The sequence below is a fragment of the Thermobia domestica genome, chromosome 9, assembly GCF_964235325.1.
Source record: "Thermobia domestica chromosome 9, izTheDome1.hap1.1, whole genome shotgun sequence".
Taxonomy (NCBI): Eukaryota; Metazoa; Arthropoda; class Insecta; order Zygentoma; family Lepismatidae; genus Thermobia; species Thermobia domestica.
Genome location: NC_137462.1, coordinates 111300257 through 111321988, shown reverse-complemented (window position 1 = coordinate 111321988; position 21732 = coordinate 111300257). Strand labels below are relative to the sequence as shown.

Below are 21732 nucleotides of genomic sequence, written 5' to 3'. Positions count from 1 at the left end.
ACGTGGTCCTAATAACATTACAATCTTATAAGTCCCACTAGTGTGATCCTAATACCATTACAATCTTATAAGTTACATTAGCGTGATGCTGAAAAATAGATAAAGTAATTTATAACATGGTTGGAAGAGAAGGTAGTTACAACAAATACGAAAGGTGAAATTATTGGTTAGTTAATTATTTGTATTTAGTATAGTCTTTTTCATTATCGAGGCTATGAAAAACGAGATCTATAGTTTAAATTGAATTTGGACCACTTTTGTGCGTCTGATGGTCTCCCAGCTGGAATCAAACCCGGAGCTTCGTGCACCAAAGGCATATATATCATTACTAAAATCACCGTTTCGTTACCAAGTTCAGGGTTTGATTTTCGATGGTGCTGTTTCCGTTCGGATCACCTTAAAGCTGTAAGTTCCGTCTCATATATCCTTGGTGATGGAAAAGGAAGTTAAGCTAGAATAAATCATTATCGTTCCCTAAGCAAAAATTAAGGGTATGGCTTTTAATAGTTTTACGTTCTAATCATTACGTATGAAACTGTTAGTATCGAGTTGGGTCAAGTCAACTAACGTTGATTTATCTCCCCAATATGACACGGAGGAGGAATATAGAGTTAGGAGTTACTTTGAGCACTAAATTCTTTGCTTTTAACAATGGGTAGAACTCAAAACCTTTAGAGAGACTAGGGACATAGTGGCTTACTAGCCAATGTGATGTAGCCTAGCGGACTGACGATTGTGAGTTAAAACTTTATAAGGTTTCGCACAGAGCATAATAGGATTCTTAACTGTCCTCAATGTTTCTGTGTTCTTGTCCTAGTCGAGCTCTCATGTCCAGTGCTAGGGATCCCTGGTTCGACTCCTAGCCATATCAGTCTGTAGTGGATATCATAATGTCCGTGGATCTATTTCGAAGTTCTCCGTTTTACTTTCACATTTTCATTCCACTAATTATTTTCTAATCATTAACTTTTAATACTCTTCCAACTCTCTATGCCTACAGAGTATAACCGTTGGTCGTAAAACTGAAATATGCAGGGGTTGGACAAAAAAATCTTAAACGTTTGCAAAAGTGTGAAAATCATACCTAGTATGGTGAGGGGCCTCCTTTTGCGTCCAAAAGTGCTTGGATCCGACGTGGAATGGACGTATACAGCTTCTGAATCGTGGTGCGTGGAATTTTGTACCACTGTTCCTCCAAAACATGCTCCAGTTCCTTAAGGGATGCTGGTGGAAGGTAATGAGACCGAACACGCTTTTCTAACGAAGACCACAATTGCTCAATGATGTTCAAATCTGGTGATTGTGGGACCCAGGAAGGTGTGATAGCTCCTGGTTATGCTTCTCAAACCATGGTTTCACCGTTTTTGCAGCGTGACAGGGTGCCAAATCATCTTGGTAGATGCCATCACCATCAGGGGACAATATTTGGGCCATGGGTAGAACCTGGTCCCCCAAAATGGCCTCATACGCCTTAGCATTCATCATTCCATGCAGGGCTATGATGGGACCTGTAGAACACCACGATATCACTGCCCATACTGTAACAGAACCACCCCCATGACTTACAGTTGGGAGCAGATAGTCTGTATCATAGGTCTGTTACGGTGTTCTCCATACGTAAACATGACCGGTTGTTGGAAACAAGGTGAAGGTCGATTCATCGGACCACATTACTTGTTTCCACTGCTCATGAGTCCACGCCTTGTGGTCCATGCACCACTGGTTATGCCTCTTCGCATTTACTGCTATGACCAGGGGTTTGGCGATAGCGGCCCTGCCATGAATTTTCTTTTATGAAGTTCCCGTCGCACTGTTTTCGATGAAACCGAGTTCTGTAGGCCGGAATTGAGTTCAGACGTAATTTTCATTGCAGTGGTCCTCTTTTTAGCTGCTACAACCCGTTTTAATGCCTTTCAGTCCCTATCTGACAGGATCGTCTTTCGACCACTGTTGTACTTTGCAGTCGTCATTTGCCCATGAATTGTGTACGCCCTCGTGACATTGGACAAAGTGCCTTTCGATACCCCCACAATTTTCGCCACTGTTGCCACTGAAGCTCCAACCAGACGGGCACCAACGATCATGCCTCTTTGGAAGTCTGTCAGGTCGCCCATTTTACCGCATCACTTTAACACCACGGCACCCACAGGTGAACTGGTTACTGCTGACGGAAGGGGAAGGTCCACATGACACATTGAAAACAAAAAACTATTGTCAACCGCAAGACGTGTTGTACAGTGGAGGGCCAAACTTACGTGATCTGTACGAAGTGTTTTTAGATTTTTTTGTCTAGCCCCTGTACATCTAATTAGACTAGAAAGGTGTCTTATTTCTTTATACGTTGCAATTATTTCTATCTCTCTCCTTCAGGTTCTTTAAATTTGGCGTCGATTTTCGGCCTTCATTTTGTATATGAAGCGCTCAGAGCCAACAATGGAACAATGAACAAAGTTGTGAGAACGAGAGACGCTTAAGTATATGGAAAAAGTTAATATTTTTTTTTATATTGTAAGAGCTGTTTACAACATCTATATATATAAAAGAGAACGTACAATTTTTTGTCCGCTCATCACGCTAATACGGCTGAACCAATTTCTTTCATTTTTGGGGGGTTATTAGGATTTGGACCCTAGATGGTTTTTATCATAACACTTTAATTTTTAATTACCAGTGTCTTGAGATAATTGACCATTCAGGTGTCCATAACGTACAAATCCTTTGTTATTAGTTCATCATAGGTAAAAATAAACGTATTTATATGCAACCCGCATGACCGTGTCACTCGGCGGGTTAACATAAATGACAGGCGATATACAGCGGAAAATAGCTTGAATCTTCTGTTTAAAATTTTTTAATTGATTTGCTTATTTTTACAGACACTTTTACAATATGCCAGCACCGGGATGACCGCAGCGAAGCGGGGCGGGTTAACATAAATGACAGGCGATATAATGTTAAGATTTACTGCAATCTTCTATGGTTTTTATCATATCACTTGAAAGCGAAAAAGTAAAAATTATCTAAGTAACAAAGTTTATTGCGTTCCGGGGTGACCGCAGCGAAGCGGGGTGAACGCTGCTAGTCTGAACATAAATCTCTTATGCTCTCAAAAGCGCTTCAGATAGAGATCTTAAAAATGAAATATGCCCAAAATGACCAAAAGTGGACCTGAATCGGTTGTACACTGAACGTACCGTACAGGATAGTACCAATATCACTGGTGATCTCAGGCGATCTCCGGTTAAAATAGGCCTATTGATCAAGCGGAGGCTGTTTGATTTCAGTAATCGAATGAGAATCCGCATACTCTGCGTGGTGTGTCTGTTACACTGAGAAAAATCCATTATCCGGACAGCGGTATATTGTACAAATACAAGGATTCGTTATGTTTACTAAGGAAATCTGTACGGAGCGTACTTTATCCATATGCTACACAGCTACTGCCTTTAACGCGCTTGGATGTTATATCATGTCGCTGCAGGATGTCTGATATCTAACAATCTTCCGTATTTTATATACGTATACGTATGTTAAATACTTCAGCTATATGTTATATACGTCCATCTGTGTGTGAGGTCCTGACCGCCTATAGACACCTCTTTCTTGCACCATAGATGACGTCATGAAACAACTGTCGTATGCTTGCGAGCTGGTTTATAAACGAGGTTGTTTACAAACGGAAAAGAAGAGCGGAAGGAAAGAAGCCTGGGTAAGTGCAATAGTAAATTATCACTTTAGTTAAATATTCCATTAATTATATATTCCTTTAGTATAACTTGCTTTAATATAGTACTAAACAAGTAATGTGATTTATGACCACAATTCTTACTATTGTAACTCGTTAATGGTTGAGGAGAAAGAAATGGGTTAATCTGAATTTTGAGAAATCTTTGAATATTAATGTTTTGTAACTTTTTACATTTCAAGGTACGCAAAATGAATGTTATGTGTTTATTCTTTCCTTTTTATATGTGACGGTTTATTACTTGATGGAGATTTACTACAGGACTGCTTAACATAATTGCTAAGAAACCGTTTTCAGCGCGAACATTTTCTTGTGTAGTGAAGATTTAGGATTTAGATTTCTGGGCTTTCGGCATCAATGACCTTGTTAGCCCGTCACATGTGAGTTATGACGTCCCTCGGTGAGCACACTATCCGGGGAAAGGGAAGGAAGCAAACGGCCTGGGACCTATATGTTGGGTACTACCCGGCATTTGCCTGGTATGAAATGAGGAAAACCCAAGAAAGCCTCATTCAGGATGTCTGGACTTAAAAGCTTTTGATACTTTTTCGACCGAGTGCCCCTACCGGAATCGAACCTGGGTCCGCTCGTACCGAAGGCGAGAGCGTTAGCAACTACGCTACGCGGAGCCACTTGTGTCTAGGAAACCTATTTTTACTAGGATATTTGCAACAAAATTTATTTCCTTTCTTTGTTTATTTTTCTTTTTCTTTTTGTTTTTTAACAATAAAACAAAACATATTTTACAGCCTCACTGAAATTTAAAAACAGCAGTCAGGGAGAGCTCACGTTTAAGATTCTTTTTGTTTTGTTTTGTTTTGTTTTGTTTTGCTTGTTATGTTCTCTAGTTAACTAATGTTTGAGTTCCTGAGAATTACATTATTATTATTATTGTTTCATAATTTTCGAACCAAAAATTAGATGTTTTTCTTTTTTTCCTTGTGTTGACGTCATTGTGGCAAGTTGGGGTGTTTGTATCGTACCTTGGCATTAATTTGGTTACTAGCACATAGTTTCAAGGTCATAAGTTGTAGGCCGCTTGAAACAGCTATTACACAGTTGAGTGTCAGACGTTTGACTTGCAGCTTTCGTTACAGCGTCTAAATTGCAGTATTGGATTGCGTCCAGCTTCTATGGCTGGTAAAAAAGTTATATCGCTTTCGTAATATGGTAAGAAATACAATGTAACAGTTAGGTATAGTATATATGACTAGTTTAATTAGTCGGAAATTACTCTGTTTCCTTGTCTTATTCTTTCGATTATGTTTAAGTACTGTGTCTTCATAGTATTGTTTCACTATTTCTAGAAGGAATTAAGTATTAACGAAGTAAAGAATAAGCAGAAGCCCACTTTGACGTTTACTATTTCTCATACTTCATTGAGAATGTTTTGATCCCCAATTGCGCAAACTTCTAATATGTATGTGTGTTTCTTTTTGTTGTTGTTGTTGTTGTTCTAGTTTGTATGTGTGTTTCTTTTTGTTGTTGTTGTTGTTGCTTACACTGCTATAGATATGAGCTCCTTCATGGCTAAGCGGTTAGCGTACGCGCCTTTGGTGTGGGAAACCCGCGTTCGATTCCCGGCGGGAGTGGTTCGGAGTCCATGTTAATCAGTAAGTCCACGTCTCATACAGCCTCGTTGCAGAAAAGGATATTAAAATCAACTCAGCACTGCTTTACAGATGGAGTTGTTTGATTCAGGGTTCGAATGAAGCTTTTTACGGGAAGCAGGCACGTAGCCAAGGGGTGGGTCCAGACCCCCCCCCCTTCGGATCCAGAAATGAAAAATATTAAGGAAAGATGAAACAGAAAGAAACAGATGAATCAGCCTCAAAAATATAAAGCTACAATAAGCGTTTTGGTTACTCTTTCTTACGAGGAGCTTTGTGTGGAGGAAACGGGAGGGGGGGGGGCGGATCAAGTTGAAATTGGATATTATTATAACGGAGCATTCCGAATTCCATCTAGCTCCATGTTAACCGTATGCAGCGGCGCAAATCTGTCTTCAACATTGGGAGGGACGGGTAAGACAGTTCTCATAATTTTTTTAAGGATGTTCAAATTACTGTATGAAGTTGAAAAACAATGCTGCGGAGGATCAGGGGAGCAGAGTTGTCTTCAAAATTCTGAGGTGGGCAGATTTAAGGCTTATTCTGGGGTGGGGACATCAATTTCATCTTACTTTCCTTTGTGGCAATCGGACACAAATCATCACATTTCTCTCCAAAAAGCGCATTTCAAATCGGATTATTGAGGGGAAAGTCCCCCCCCAGTTCTAAGATTGGAGGGGACATGTCCTCATCCCCCCGGGACTTGCGCCAGTAACCCTATGGACTACAAATGACGATCGATAAACCGGTTCTTTCAGATAGCCTGTCAGAACTTAAGCAATGCCCAGAATTACCAATAATATGAACCATTTTGAATTTCGCGGCAACACTAATCCATTTTATAGGATGTCTTTACTCCAGAAAGAGATCTCGTTGCTATTCTTGACGGCATTGAACTAAGATAAGAGAAATAGAAAGAAGACGAGAAGAACCGAGTTCGAATGACCTTGGAAGACTATGTCTTTGTCAATACTTTTTTCTATTCTTTTACGCAAGATTTCTTCATAATTCTTTAATTAAAATACTTACTAACATATCCTCATTTTATTGTCCTAACAAATCAATATGGATATGTTGTCAGTAAAATAGTTTAGATTGATCGAACCCCTGGTGTGATAACCACAGTATTTCGTCACAGACCTTCCGTATTGCGAAATCGTGGCTACGTGCCTGCGGGGAGGGGGCGACTTTTCAGATATACAATCCAAGCCTTTTATTTCTCAGTGATGCAAGATATAATATATAGTATATAATATGTAAAATATGAAATGAGGGAACATATTTTCCCGGCAAGGGAGAAATTCTTTGGCGAGTTGGGGAAATTACTTGACGAGAGGGAAAATCTTCATCCTCCCGTTGATTCAAATCTTGATCGAAGATCATGCGAGTAGGATTCCATATTATGCTGTAGGTGTAGGTAGTACACAGTCTTGGCGCTGAATAGGACGCTAAGCTTCAAGCCAACCACATGTCTGTAATAACCTATTGCGATTGAATGGTAATGTAACGTAATGTACGATATGTGCATTTTCTAGATGCCATAAAATTATAATTTTAATTGAACATTCCACGATTATATACTTCAGGTTAAAGGAGTTTGATGATTAATTGAAGTGAATAATCGAGGCAGTGATTCTCAATCTTCTTGACTTACGACACACTTTAGTAAACCCCAATGACATCGATATATTTGTTTAGATTTTGGATTGCTTTCCAACAAGTCGAGCCGCGCCAAAGCTGTAGGCTTACTAAGTTAAGTGAACTGATCCTAATCTAAATCCATTGTTTTCGGGGGCGCAGAAATGGACAGTGACACTTCCGATACTATTTAAATCAAAATTCAGCCAAGCAACTTGGGGAGGGAAAGAGGGGAGACGGATCTTACAAATGATCGAAAATAACCGATATGAGAGAGCGTTTCGTAATAGTAAAAAAAGTGACTGACTAACGTAACATACATGTATTACTGGTTTTCTTATTTTCACCCAACGAAGCAGGTAATTAACGCTAGTACTAGGTATGTGTAGACTAAATGAGGTGATTTGCTTCGTGACCCTTCGAACAATGTACGAAGCGGATGCAAGCAGTTAGTACATGGAGTTAGCTTACCTAAATTTAGATTTCGCTTTCCGAAATCTTAATGGATGTATTAAGTGATTTCGTTACTTACACTCTTAATCTCTAAATACAAGGATTCAAAACACATTTTCGATTCCAAACTATGACTCTGCTAGACAAAGAAAGCATAGTCCAGTGTATGTTTTACTTCATTTTCATATACGTGCTCGTAGGTTTTCTCGGGGACTTGGTTTCCTCCCACTTTCTCATTTCACCAAATATTCCATAATCATTAACTTGCTTTAATCACCGACTCCCTTAGCCTAACAGCATAATAGTGGGACATTAAACTCAAAGACTTTATTTTTATTTTCAAGTAATTACTTTTCTCTCCCTTATTTATTTTTAATTTAATTTCTCTTTCAATTTCCCTCTTTTAGGAACATCAACATAATTTACAATTCTTTCTCATTATAATAACACTATTAAAAGTCCCATATGCAGCTCACCACGTTGGAACCCAGCGGAAACAGATGAACAACGAATATTGTCGAAAATATGCATTGCTTACAGCGGCGTAGCGAGCATTACAAGATTGGGAGGGGGATGAAACTTGAAATTGCCAAGTCTTGATTTTTATCTTTAAAAAATGTCAAGTCTTGATAAAAAAAATGCCAAGTGTTTCGAAAATCTTACAAACCCTATGAAAAACTATTACAGCAACCTTATTTTCATATTCGTTCCATTCCATGCCCCCCGTCTGAGACACGAATAAGATCAGCCCTTGTTCCGCTCTCGAGTCCAATTTAACATCTAACCTCAGGATCATTATCATCACCCACGAAGCACAACTGTTAATTTGATAACTCATGGCTATGTTAGGTAACCTCCGCCAGCTAATCTTCACGAGAACCTTTAAAGTTACAATCAGTTGTAGAAATGCATTTAAAAACGTAGAATAAGGTAGGTTATATTTACTGTTTGTGATGTAGAAGTGCCTAATTTACATATTAAACATTCAATTGAGGGGTTCAGTGAGAGACCAGGCTAACTTACATCCAGGTCAAGATTGAGATTTTGACGGAACAGCATACTAATGCCATTAATTGACCTTTGCCTCAACCACTTGTCTGTGTGGCTTGTCCTGAGACAGGGGCGGATCCAGGGAGGGTCTATCTCCCCCAAGAAGAGGAAACTTTGTGTATTTTAATATAAAATAAAACCTACCCAGAGTTGAATCTCTTAAAAGTAGCTCTATCTTGTAAGTAGTGGCATTACAACCCACCGCCCCCCAGTAGTCCATCCTGGATCCACCCCTGTTGTATACTAAACCAAACTATGAATATCAGTCGTATCCTTTGAAACGTGCTGTTTTCATTTGTTTCCTTTTCTTTCAGAAAGTTAAAATTGTCAGTTAGCCTAGTCTCTCGCTAAACTGTCAATTGTGACAAAACACACCAATAATTGTTGATGCCAACTAAAACATACATATCCAAAGCCTACAAAATATATCACATTATTTAAGTTTCTTTCTTTCTTTCTTTTTTTTTTTTTTTTTTCAAAATTGCTTGCAATGTTTTTCTTCGTGCCAAGCATCCGAATGTCATCTTGAATTCTGACCTCATTTCACTACAATTCTTTGAAGTGTAAGACTGCGCAGCTTTTTTTTTCCCTCTCTCTCGCTCTCTTCAGTCCTTCAGTCTCCCCCACTTTGATTTCATGATTTCGCACTCTGATGAAAAGTATTAAACACCAAAATGGAAAAGTACTAATATATAACCTCTCTTTTAGTAGCCCCTCCAACCACACGCCCGGGGCACGTGCCTTGCTTGCTCGCCCATAGCTCTGTGAGCTATATAAGTAAAATACAATGCGCGCGCATATGTAAACTTGGTGCCAGCTTTGATTCTCGCTGAGAGAGTATACATATAATGTTGGTTCGAATTCCATCAAAACCATAGGCTCATTTTTGTGTAACCTTGGTACTAAAGAAGACAGTAGACTTCAACAAATATTCCTGTCGGGCCTCGATGGCTCAGTGGTAGAGCGTTCACCTCTGGTGTTTGGGGTCTTTGGTTTGATCCCAGCTCGCGCCAAGTAAACTTTGTGGTGGACAAACACCGTGTGAGTGGGTTTTCTCGGGGTTCTCCCGTTTCCTCCCACTTTCTTCATTCCACCATTTCATTCATTATATCATCATCAGCGTCTCCTTTAGCCTAGCCGGTATACCCGTCATTATTGATACAACTATTATATACAGGATGCATCAGAAGTCCCTTGTCATCCTTTCTGAAAACTACAGGGATGTAGTTACATTGATTGCGAGATAAGAGATACACATTAGGCCCAGAGGGATACTTTCGGATTACATCACGCGGACGGTCGCCATCTTAGATTCGAAATTGTAATACGGACGATAAGTGGGTAGTGTGATACATGGCCATGCACTAAAATGTTCTGAGGATGTCAAATATGCAATCAGATATCATGTAACTTATTCTGGTGAAATGTTATTGGCAGTGAACCAAGTGAGACTATATGTAGTGGTATGTCATACCCTTCTTTTTTTTTTTTTCCAGTGATAGAGACATACCGTTTCTGGTTTTTTAGTGATCAAGATAAACCTTCACGGAAGAATAAATGCTAAATACCATTAATAAATCCCTTTTTTATACGTATTGACGAATAGCTTTGCACATAAAAAGATTTTATTTCTTATGTAGATTCTAAGTTGACAATACTGACATTTTTACCTTTTTCTACCTTTTGTTTGTAAAATGAGGTGTTTTCAAAGAAGTTCATCTAGTTTATATTTTGATGTGCCGTATTGAATTGTTTCTTTCGTATGTATGTATGTGTCGTCTTGTCTGAATTCTTATAAGCGTCGTATTTTGAGCATGGGCGGATTTAGGGGATTGCTGTGGGGGCAGATCTTACGGGAGTTTGAAATACCCCTCATTCGAGTGTGTGGTCCAGGAGTTTTCCCGCTGGAAATTGTTAATATTGAAAGTCGGTTTTTGAGCACTTTCGTGTATAATTCTCTGATACAAGGTAAGGGCTATTTTTATTTATTTTTTTCCAGAAAGTTGTTCACGATGGATGGATCAGTCTCCGTTTTTTCTCCGTAACTAAAAGAAGCTTTCCAGTGGTTTTCAGACATTATGTAAATAGAAATGCAATCTTGTAGGCTTCACACCTCACTGCATTTGAACATTTAGATAGCCGATATGTCGAGTCAAAATCGTAATAAAACACACCGCCTCTGATTTTTCCCACTTCGAACACATTTCCCTGTTATAGTCAGGGGTAAAAGCTAGGGGGAACGCGGGGGACGCAGTTCCCCACCTCGAAAAATATGTAGGACGTCCCCCAGATCCTAAAATGGTACAATGGGCAGAGATAGGCAGGAGGAACGGCGTGGAGTGATGCCGCTACCTACCGTCCCCCCACCTTTTCAGGTCCACTTTTACCCCTGGTTATAGTATATGTTCTACATGTTCCTACTGAGCAATAAACATTTGCAGAAGCTTCTTCCAATTGCTGTGGACACAAAGTAGGATATAGGGTCAAATTTGTGCACAGACGATGGCGATACTTTGTTCTAGATGATAAAAATTATGAATATTTACTGCACAAACCATAGCCTTAACTTTTCCACTTAGCTAGAAATTGAACAGCGTTAGGTCCGGTGATCGAGCAGCCATTCAACTGCCTCTCGTCGATCAACCCATGTTCTAGAAAATTGTTCAAGTAGTGACGCAATACGAATCCATAATGAAGAAAGCGCCATGGTGTTGAAAAAACTGCGAGAATGTACCATCCTCGGGCATCGCAGCTCGCAATATCTATCCCTGTACGAACGAGCGTGAGGTATTATTCCGCAGTTAATTTTATGGAATGAAAAAGTGACTGATTAGACGTATTCCTCATTTGTCTGCCAACAACATAATTAATTTTCTTTGCGCTGGTCATGTTGGAGGGGTCTTGCACGCGGGGTTGTCAGGTGACCAATTGTGCATGTTCTGCCTATTAACCTTCCCATTTACGTAGACGTCAGCTTCATCTGAAAAGAGTATTTGCATAAAAATGTTAACCATAATTACTCACTGCACTTGGCGATCAACATCGTTCTCGTGGAGATGTTGCTTCATTTGCACCTTGTACGGATGCACTTATACACGCGCAGACCCTATGACTCAACCCACATTGCATTAATAAATGACGTGTGCTCCTCTGGGGCCACATCGAGAAAGAAGTCAGCACTGCCGTAGGCGTTGCTTCATCTGTAGCTCTCTACGATCGTCCGCTACGACGTATGTTCACGAATGTGCCCGTCTCCTCAAATTTAGTTAATTACTGTGACACTGCAACATGTAACACAGTCACATTGTGGATGATTCTGTTTGCAATCGGTAACCACTGTACAGGCACTCCTCCCGCTCCACAGTTTGAATATTTCGATGCATTCCTCACGTGCTAACGGTATGGTTCTACATCTAGAAGAAAGAGGTAAATACAACGTTCAATTGGCAATAACTTTTCACCAAATTAAGCTCCATGGAATCTGATTGCATATTTGACATACTGAGAAAATTCTAGCCTGTGGCCATATATATATCACATTACTCACCAGTTTATAACAAACAAATTTAATCCAAAATGGCGGCCGTCTGTGAGAGTATTTCCAAACGGCCTAATGTGTATCACCCATCTCACATTCAATTAAACTACACCCGTGTAGAATTTAGAAAGGAACTTCGTATGATGTATACAGGGTGTTTCGAAAGTCCTCTGACGTTACAACAAAACGTAAGAGGAAAAACCATTTCTAAATATGTTGTTTTCATTCTAAAGTGAACACTTTTTAAATCGGAGGAGCCGTTTGGGCTGTACTCTTTATGCGCCCAATGTGGAATGAAAATGCAATGTTACCATTTACCTGGACCCACAACATATGTGAATGAAGTTACTGTTTGAAATGGGGGCTAGCCATCGACATGTTAGCGTAAAAATCAGTAACTTCATTCACTTATGTTGTGGGTCCAGGTAAATGGCAACGTTGCATTTTCATTTAACATTGGACGCATAAAGAGTGTACAGCCAAACGGCTCATCCGATTTTGAAAATTCCTTCAACTTACATTGGAAACATCATATTTGGAGACGGTTTCCCAATTACATTTTGTTGTAACTCTGATAATAATCGAGTTACTTAATGTAAGGGGACTTTTGAGACACCCTATATATCTTATGGAATATATGTTTGATGTCCCTATAACTGTAGATATAATTTAGTTTGTTTAAATTTACAAGTTATTACAAGTAGATTCTGACTTACATGCGTAAGAGTTTGTATGTAACTAACTAATAAATTCTATTTCATGAAATTTACATTGAAATATTTAACACAAAATCTTTTATATTCATGCTTAACTTAGTGACTTGGCTTTGGACTGCAACTGATTATTGTACCCCATTATTGCTTGAGAAGAAAACCGATGTCCGAATCTTCATTTGGAGAAACCAAAGAACTATTGGAATGCTGAGGATTGCAATCATTAATTTCTACACTTCAAGGTGCGTAAAGTATATCTAGGTATATTCTGTGTTTATTGTTATAATTACTATTACTATTATTGGGTTTAGAATCAATCAAGTACTTCATGATATTTTAGAGGGATCAAGATGGCTGCCAGATAGATAAATATTTGAGCGTCAGGCCCTTATTTCTTTTCAATTTTATATTTAATCAATGTCTATTCCCCCCCCCCCCTCATTATTCCACCAAATCGTATTCCAAGATCATCAATTTTCAATACTCATTTGTGACTGTCAGCATACATAGCATAACCGTAGGAAGTAAAACAAAGATTTATTTTTATTTTTCGTTTTCATGTCTTTTCTCCATAGCTGTGAAAAATAACGCCTTCAACATCATAAATTTGTATGCTACTTGCCTGCTTTCGAGCACAGTAATCAACTATTTGGACATTACGAAGCAAAGCAGGTCTACGTTGCAGTTAGCATACTTTTGAAAGGATGTGACATAATGATATTGGTGTTGCGATGTTCAGCCTAAACAGTGCAAGTAAATAAATCTGTAACAATTGTATTGGTGTTTAGCTTACATGTCCTCCAGACGGGCCATTTTTTTTTTTTTTTTTTTTTTTTACATCTTGTTACTTCTACTCTATATGAGGGGTCGCGGTAACTCAGTGGTGGAGCGTTCACCTCTGGTGCTTGGGGTCCTGGGTTCGATCCCAATCCCCGCCAAGTGAACTTTGTGGTGGACAAACACCGTGTGCGTGGGTTTTCTCGGGGTTGTCCCGTTTCCTCCCACTTTCTTGATTCCACCATTTCATTCATTACTCATCATCACCGTCTCCTTTAGCCTAACCGGCATAATCGTGGGACGTAAAACTCAAAGATTTCATTTCATTTCTACTCTATATGAAGTATATTCTGAGGTTGTGTTTTTGGGGACGTGGTAGCTCAGTGATGGAGCGTTCACCTCTCCTGCGTGGAGTTCCTGGATCGATCCCAGCACGTGCCAAATGGGCTTTGTGTTGGACAAACACTGTGTGTGGTTTTCTCGGGGTTTTCCCGTTTTCTCTCACAGTTTTCATTCTACTATTTCATTCATTCTCATGATTATAGTCTCCTTTAGCATACCCGGCAAAATCGTGGAACGTAAAACTCAAAGATTTCATTTCATATAAACTTTGGTGCAAAGTAACCCCATAGATGAAGATATTTTGCACCACATACAAAAAAGTATGTTCAATATACTAACATAATGTTTGTCTGCAATGTTTTCTCTCCTGTATTTATACATTTCACTTTTTACACAAAACTGCATGTGTAACGAATTTTTGTTACGAAATTCGAGACGAGACATAGCTCTTCCAATAGAAACAGATACAGTTTTCGAGACGAGACAACTTTCGCGACACCTTTGCGAGAGGTGACAGTCTCAAATCATTTCTCGTGCGTACCCCTAGCCCATATCGTGCGTTATCAAAAAGCATGTTAATGAGAAATAACAACATGTAAATACAATATAGGTAGTTAAAAACATTTTTGTTTTCATTCTTCACTAATGCATTATTATTAACCTCAGTATTTTATTGTCCATTCTTAATCTTAAGGTGATATATAATTAAGTTTTGAATTCGGTTAACTTATTTTGTTTCTCAAATTGTATTAAAAATGTATGTACAAACATGTTTATTTTCATTCTTGAGTGCTTAAAGTCACTATAGTTATTAAACATAGTAATTAATATTGTACTCTTAACGTTAAAATAATATACAGTTAACTTTTGAATTCAGTTAACATTTTTCTTACTGAAATTGCTTTAAAAAGTATGTAAAAACTTTTTTATTTTCTTTCTTGAGTGCCAAAAGTGATGCACAGTTATTAAGATTAGTACTTTATACTCTATTCTTAATTTTAAACTGATAAACAGTGCGTTTCTGAATAAATTATGTCAAGTTATTTGAGTGACGAACACTGGTACAAAACCCTAACTACCACTGGAACATTTCGATTTTGAGATGACTACTACCGGTGCAATACAAGGGATTTTAAAATATTGTTTTTCCTTCAACGGCTATTCGATTTTGAATTCTGACTACATGGTCATATATAGGAAGGATCACTGTCTCTTTCCAACTATGGTACAGCTCCGACCGATTCACGGTGCTCACAGAAGAGACAAAAGAGTATGTTTTCAACCTTAAAGTAACGACCACTGGTGTTTTTACCCTGGTATGCAAAAGTAAGTGGGTACCCCAATGGGGAAGAGGGGTACTATGCGGTACCTAATTTCTGCATTTTAGATATATGGAAATACATGTGTCTAAAATGTAAAGAACTGATATTTGTTTACCGAAAACTGCAACTCGGTAAGCCTTACGGATACCGAGACATGGGAAAATAAAGAGCGACACGATATGTATGTGGGGCTTGCATACTTGAAGGTACAATTTGGAAAATGAATTCAAATATGACTAACGGCTATCAAGATATTGTCAAATAAAGAGAGGACCAATACAGGTATGGGATTTTCGTATTAGATGATAAAATTTCCGAAACCGGTCATGGAAAGTTAATAAACACCAGTAGCAATTCCATCTTCAAGTAATTAGATATTTCCATGGGGTGTTAGAACATCTTACAGTCTACCAAGATTAAATTTTAAAAGCTTTTGAAAATATAACTTGACATTTGTAAAGAGTATTAGAAATATGTATTTACCTAAAACTTGCAGCTAGTACATCTAACATATAGAGAAACACCGTGAAATAAAAGAGTATGAGATGTTGAAACTTCGGAAAAATTATTGGTCCCAACAAAATTAAATAAGATGGTATTTCTATGGGTTAAGTAAGTACCTCAGTACAATTTCGATGGAAAGATTAGTTCTAGGTTTTCTTCAGGCAGTTCCAAAGGTTCATCGAGCTGTGTAAAAGAGTGAAAATTCCCTGTGAATATCTAATATAGTAACCAAAATATAACGAGTCATTTATTTTATGACGTAAAAATAGAGATCTTTAAGGATTTGTACTTCTGGGTCTTTGCTATAAGAAAGAAATTCAAAAACCTACTGTATATACCTTAATATGCAATTAAATCAGTGAGGACACAGTAACTTAGTGGTGGGGTGTGTACCTAGTATGTTTTGCAGAAACTACACTGGAGTATTCTCTTAATCCACAGAGATACGATCACACTTAACTGCCCATTTAATTTTAAAATGAAATTAAGGCAAGTGAATGTTGATGATAGAATTGATGGAGTGTAAAGGTGGGAGGAAAGGAGTACACCGAGAATACCCACGAATACAATGTCGACTACAAACTGACTTGGACACGGATCAAACCAGGGACCCAATACACCAAAGGTACGCACTCTACCACTAAGCCACCGTGCCTCCACCCATTTAATTGTCTATTAAGGTGTATACGGTAGTTTTCTGAAATTTCTTCTTCTTACAGCAAAGACTCAACAGTACAAATCCATGTGGGTCTCCATTTTTACGACCTCGTAAAATACATAATTACTTATATCTCGGTTGCTATATTAGATATTGACAAAGAATTTTCATTCTTTTTGTACGCTAGGAATTATCACGCTTGGATTTACCCGAAGAAAACTTCGAGCTGAATTAATCTTTCGATCGGAATTGCCCTGACGAGTGTGAGGTACTCACTTAACCCATATAAGTACCATCTTATTTAACTTTTGTTAAGATCAAAAGTTGTTTTATGAAATTTCAAGATCTAATACTCTTTTATTTCACGGTGTCTCTCTAGCTGTAAGATGTACTGGCTGGAAGTTTTGGGTAACTCTATTCTCTTTTCTAATACTCTTTACAAATGTCAAATTATATTTTCCAAAGCTTTTAAAACTTAATCTTTTTAGACCCATGATGTTCTAAAACCCCATGGAAATACCCAGTTACTTTAGGATGAAATTGCTACTGGTGCTTATTCAGATTTCATGATCGATTTCGGAAATTTCACCACCTAACACGAAAACCCCATAACTGTGTGGGTCCTCCCTTTATTTGACAATATCTTGATAGCCATTAGTCATATTTTCATTAATTTTCTAAACTACTGTCAAGTATGGAAGCCCCACATACCTATGGTGTTCCTATTTATTTCACCATATTTCGGTAACTGTTAAACATACCGACTTGCGGTTTCGGTAAACACACACCTGTAACGTTCTTTATAAGTTTATTAAGATATATTTTAGAATGTTTAGAAATGGGAGGTCTGCGAATGCCATAGTACCCGAAAACCCCCATAAGGACGTGTGTGTAGTGTATTGAATTGAAACTACTTTTGAGGTTGTTGATAGCCCTCAGTAATTACGTTTTCGAAACTGCACAATCTAGTACGCAAAACTCACACTTCTATGGTGTTGTCCTTTATTTTCCCATACCTCGGTATCCATAAGGCTTACCGAGTTGCGGTTTTCTGTACTAAACAGATATCAGTTCTTTACATTTTAGAGACATATATTTCCACATATCTAAAAATGCAGACATATTAGGTACCCCATGGTACCTCGAACGCCAGTGGGTACCCACTTACTTTTGCATAGTAATACATTTCGAGTTGTTCAGCATCAACAAACACTTTTTTTTAATTCATCATTTTTCTACCAGAAACCCAAAAGTCCATACCTGACCGAACAGATTTTGTCCATTTAATCTAAAAAATGTTAAATATTTTAAAATGTAACATTTTAAATATTTTTGGATTTTTGTTTCAGGTATTTCATGTATCAAAACAAAACCAGGATTCTGCATGAAAGACAGCGAAAAGAAGCAGTGTAATTTGTGGCTAAAAGCACGTCCTTTCTGAAGACAGACCCGATTGTATTTACATTCTTTTGTACAAATATGTAACCTTAATAAATATACTGCTCCGCAAATTATTTCTTTCTTCCATAAATTAGAATAAATGTATGTCTGTTTAAAGAAAATGTTTGTTAGTTAAAGGTCTTTTCAACTCTTTTTCTCTGTAAATAAGAACATTATACCTTGCAACATTTTTTTTTATCATTGTGCAATTCCGATTGGATAAAGTAAATCTGCACGAAGCACTATTATTTCAGTCATACATTAATAACTAATGTATTGTTCTGTGAATAAGGCAATGGTATAGTGAATATGTTTTAACATAAAATCTGTAACTCAGCTTTTCAGTAGTCAACTTTATTGAGAATCCGAAGAAAGAAAGAAAAAATGTTGGACTTAACGAATTTCAAAATTATTTTTGTTCGAATTCTGGACTAATCCAAATTATCCAGAGAAATCATTTATGTTGCTCTCTACAGATGTATCCTTTCTCCAAATCGTATGAAAAGGAGACTTCATACATCGCTATATTTTGTATGTACTGTTTCGTATTTATTTAATCACTTTGTACCTTTCTCTAGTGTTGACAAGGCCGCAAGTGTCAATCGAATAATTTAGTGTTTCACTCATGTAACCTTGTGACTAACGTACGTCCTGTCGGTATATATATGTTACTGGGTTCGGTTAGCGACAAACAATTTTTAGTGTTAAACAAATACAAAAATCTACACGCAATGAGATACGATGATCTCTGCCTCATAGACAATACCAAGCAACTAACGGTACTGAGTGTGGTTGAGTTTACTAGTGGTATTATCTGGCTAAAATCAATGTTCCGAGAGCTATACTTCTTTTTGTGCTCTGAATGCAAACTTTGATATAACCGTTTTAAATTATTGTACATCTATCTATCTATATAGCTATATCTATATCTATATATGTATATAATTGTAAACTAGAAACTTCCGAGTAATTCTGAGAATCATCGCTCTTTCTTTAAATAATGTATGAGACTATTACACTGCTCGTTACTTAAAATGTTGAACTAAGAAGGATACATCCAGGAAAGTCCAAATTTGCAGAATGTGTAGAGCAGGGAAGGATAAATATGTTTGGTCGATGGCTGCACAGCTTCTCATACCTGTGAACTCCGCCAGCTACAGTTGATGAGCTGTGGCATTGGATCGTAAGACGCATGGCTTACCATACCAGAAGAGAACATCCTCTCGATGTCTCGCTGTGTTACAGTCGTTCTGGTTGTCAATGTTGGGTCAGTTCTGCTCTGCTATCACCACGTTGTCACACAGCGAATACAGCGGTAAGTTTAACCCTTAACGTAGCAAGCCTAAGTCGTCAAAGTTGTTTACCAAGCTGGAGTCTTCTGGGGACCCCAAGTATTATTTTAATTTCTCAACATAGTATTGCAGAGGGTTACTCCAACTATTATTTTTTGGATGTCTAGAAGCATACTTAAGTTAAATGAACATTGTTGACGTCAAATATTATGTATATTTGAACACTATTCAGTTCTTCATACAATTTCATACTTGTGTGTTCGTAAATCTGAAACACAGGTTTAACAATGAAGTTTTTACATTTTGAAGTGTGTTTTTATTTTTTGTATTTTTTAAAGAAACGCATCGTTGATCTAATCATGTAATTGATATCTCAAAGGGTTGCAGGATACATATAAAAATCGAGAATAAATTGATTCTTATAATTGCGGCAGTATCACCAAATATCACTCTCTGGGGTCCCTAGAGTACCCCGCTTGGTATGTTAAAGGTTAAGCATATTCGACACTTACTATTAGATATCGGCTTGGGAACTTTGGCGTAGCTACCCTGTCTCCTTGAAGTTCCATTTTTAATGGGGAGTACTGTTTAGGAATCATCTTGTGAGGGAAAACGTTTTCAGCTGACACCATGTTTTTAATTATAGCTTCATTTAAAAAATAACTTATCTGTTAATTAAAATGTTCAGAGAAGTTATTTCTGGAAAATCCTATTCACGCCTCTTGTGGTAACAACTTCTGCATTTTGGAAGAGGATATTATTAAGGAAAAGAATGAGGTAAAGTCGTCTGTATATAGTACACACGGAAAAGAAAGTATTTGACAGTTGACAAATTTTCTTTTGCCAATAGCTCGGCAACAAATTAATTAATTTGGATCTTTTTGTTGTTATTCTTCGAATAGTTATAACTTGACAACCTGCCAAAGTCGGTACTCTGATAGGTTAATTTATTGTTGAGTTTTTAGGAAAACAAATTTTGTCAACTGAAGAATATTTTCTTTCGTGACTGTACAAGCAATGGATGATAACGGCTTAATAAATGACTGTACGTAAGTCTTTTTTGAGTTTGAACATAGGATTGTACATGGCTGTGAATTTTGCATTATTATTGAAGTGCTGCAACTAAGTTATTGCAAAAGGTATGATAAATTCTTACAGTAATATTGTCACATATTGATTTACTCTGTATGAAAACTAAAATAGTTTAACATATGGTTACCCTCCTTTGTGCCAATAATTTTAAAATTAACTCTTGTGCCACTTTTCAACACTTGGCTTTGCAGTAGCTTTCCAAAGAATTAGCAGGAAGTCCAAACTTACACCCTGCAGATAAATACATTTCTCTGGACAGTTTCACTGCTCCAAACTAAAATTTGAAAAGTGTAGTATTTTTAATTTTATTATTATTGGCACAAAGGAGATCAACCATATTTTAAGCTATTTTTGTTTCCATACAGAGAAAAACAATATGTGGCAACATTACAGTAAGAATGTATCATGCATTTCTCAGTATGTTGCAGCACTTCAATAATGGTGCACTATACGTACAATCTAGATCCTGAATATGTCCAATTCATATATTACAACAAGGCAATACGTATGCGATACAGGTAAAATCCGTATATTTCATATGGACAATCTACAAGCTACATACATCCAGTCCATACATTACATATGGCCAGCCTGTACGCGACATACGTGTAATCTATATGCCGCATGCAGACAGTCTGTAAGCTGCATATGTGCACTCTGTATGGTGCATACGGATATTCTGTATGCTGTATCGGGACAAGCTGTGTGCGACATAAGGAAAATCTGTATAATACATAGGTACAATACGTACACTGTATCTAGTCGTACGTACGGGGCACAAGTACAATATAGATGCTGTCTCGGGGTTGAACGCAAGAAACACACGTACAGAACGTATATTGCATACTTCTTGAAATTACGCTCCGTCCTGATAGTCAGTGAGTGTCGTCATTATTAACCCACATGCTACATACGATCCTGACGTCACAAAGCTAGATATTACCTCCGTATATACTTGTTACTGTAGATGACGTCACATGAATGACGTCATTGCACTTATGTAGACAGTACGTATAATACATACTTTTTCAGCTATACGTTTGCTGCAGGATGCTATATACGGTTGTACGTTAAGTCCAGAAACTACAGGAATTACGAATGTAACCTACGTTTTTAAGTATGCCACCTACATTTTTTTTTCTCAGTGTAGATGAACTTGAATGTGATTGCTGCCACAAGATCATGCTACATTTGGCAGTTTGTAACTTAATAAGTTGTCTTTGGAAACGGGGTGTAATACTTTGTATGTGTATAATATGCAATAAATAATTTGATGTAGGCTTACGGTCTTGTTCAAATAAAACATGGCAATGCAATTCTCTTTGGAAAGCTCAATATCCTTACTCTCTCCATAGATGGGATTAAATCAAGCCTCTTCTTGATCGGTTGAAATCTTTATTTCAAGCTAAAGTATAATATTAGACAATCCTATGTACGAATCCTAGAATAGTCTTTTAAAGGAAGCTGAAGAAGCAGTTTCCTTGATCAAGGTTCTACCTTTTTAGGCAAAAACCTCCTTCACTTATGAACAAACAATTTATTGGGCAATATAAACAAA

The 21732-nt window shown here is 37.6% G+C and overlaps 1 long non-coding RNA gene across 1 annotated transcript; it reads left to right on the top strand.

The window, feature by feature from the left end:
• Positions 1-4582: 4582 nt before the first annotated feature.
• On the top strand, positions 4583-17849 carry LOC145694066 (uncharacterized). The gene is made up of 3 exons (XR_014132903.1): positions 4583-4915; positions 12851-12989; positions 17700-17849. It is a non-coding gene; the product is annotated as an uncharacterized LOC145694066 (long non-coding RNA).
• Positions 17850-21732: the final 3883 nt, after the last annotated feature.